The sequence below is a fragment of the Cyprinus carpio genome, unplaced genomic scaffold (genome assembly GCF_018340385.1).
Source record: "Cyprinus carpio isolate SPL01 unplaced genomic scaffold, ASM1834038v1 S000002828, whole genome shotgun sequence".
NCBI lineage: Eukaryota > Metazoa > Chordata > Actinopteri > Cypriniformes > Cyprinidae > Cyprinus > Cyprinus carpio.
In genome coordinates, this window is record NW_024875539.1 from 1 (window position 1) to 1,504 (window position 1,504).

The window sequence follows — 1,504 nt, forward strand, 5'->3', positions numbered from 1 at the left end:
TCTTCCCATGCTGGCTAAATATGAAATGAAGTGGTGGCCTTAGGAGAAAGTCAAAGAGACTGCAAATACGAACGCAGTGACCAGGCGCTCAAATCCAGCCACGGCTTGGTTTAAGGCTTGACCAAAATTCATTCTACTCTTGACATTGTGAGGTTAGCCAGCTCTGCTGTGAGCAGAGCCCCCAAAAAATACAGATCACTCGCAAAAGTTCCCCTCCACGGAAATCTTTAGTCGGTTTTTTATGGTGTAAGGGCTGGGTCAGCATAAGAAAAAGCCATGCTTTTGTTTAGTGATATCGTAGCAGCTGCGTTGGCTGGGGGAGAACTTGCTAGATGCATAACTCCTCGTTAGTATAGTGGACAGTATCTCCCTACTTCCGTCACGCTGGAAGACCGGGGCTATACCACCAACGCAGGCAGAAAAAAGTCGGTTTGTGCGGTCAGTAAAAAGTCTCGAAGCGCATGAGTCACCGATAGGGCTAGAGGAGCTGATGAGATCTTTGTTTGGGCTCATCATTAAAGAGAGAAGTTCAGAGTTTGGATCCCATCAAGTACAAGAGAGCGCTGTCTTCCCATGCTGGCTAAATATGTACGAAGTGGTGACGCAGGGAGAGTCAAAGACTGCAAATACAGACATTGACCAGACGCAAATCCTTCCACGGCGCGTTTGCAGACGGCCAAATTCATTCTGCTCTTGACATTGTGGTGTAGCTCTGCTGAGCTGTGTCTCCACCCCCCCTTGGGCTTGTGCGCTGCCTGTGGTAAGCCACTACGCTCGCCAAGGGTCATCAAGGGCGCCAACACCTGCCCACATGCATTTCGTCCCCTCCTCACTCCAAACGGGAGGAGTAAATGTCACAAAAGTCCCTTCGGTCGCCCAATAACCACAAACCCAATCAAGGCAATGCAATTTCTTTCCCATGCCTCCATCTGAAAAGAAAAGAAAAGGAAAAAAAAAAAAAAAAAAAAAAGAGTGTACCGTTCGAAAAGTTAAGCGAATTTAGCTGATGATGGGTCCATCCGGTTTTTTATGGTGTAAGGGCTGGGTCAGCATAAGAAAAAGCCATGCTTTGTTTAGTGATGTCGTAGCAGTTGCGTTGGCTGGGGAGAACTTCTAGATGCGCAACTCCTCGTTAGTATAGTGGACAGTATCTCCGCCTGTCACGCGGAAGACCGGGTTCGATTCCCCGACGGGGAGAGCTAGATCCTTTCTTCTGCCGAACGACCCATCCAAAAGTTTTTGATGCAGCCAGAAGTCACAGAAGGAGTTCTGCTTCAACATCAGCCTGAGCCAAAGGAAATGCGCTGGCCGGGAATCGAACCCGGTCAACTGCTTGGAAGGCAGCTATGCTCACCACTATACCACCAACGCAGGACGGCGCGTTTGCAGACGGCCAAATTCATTCTGCTTTTGACATTGTGGTGTAGCTCTGCTGTGAGCAGAGCCCCCAAAAATACAGATCACTCGCAAAAGTTTCTCCACGGAAATCTTTAGTAAAAGGCTT

General features: G+C 48.7%; 1 non-coding gene across 1 annotated transcript; it reads right to left on the reverse strand.

Annotated features, from left to right (window-relative positions):
* Positions 1 to 1,300: 1,300 nt before the first annotated feature.
* On the reverse strand, positions 1,301 to 1,371 carry trnag-ucc. The gene has a single exon. It is a non-coding gene; the product is annotated as a tRNA-Gly (tRNA).
* Between the last annotated feature and the right edge of the window lie 133 nt (positions 1,372 to 1,504).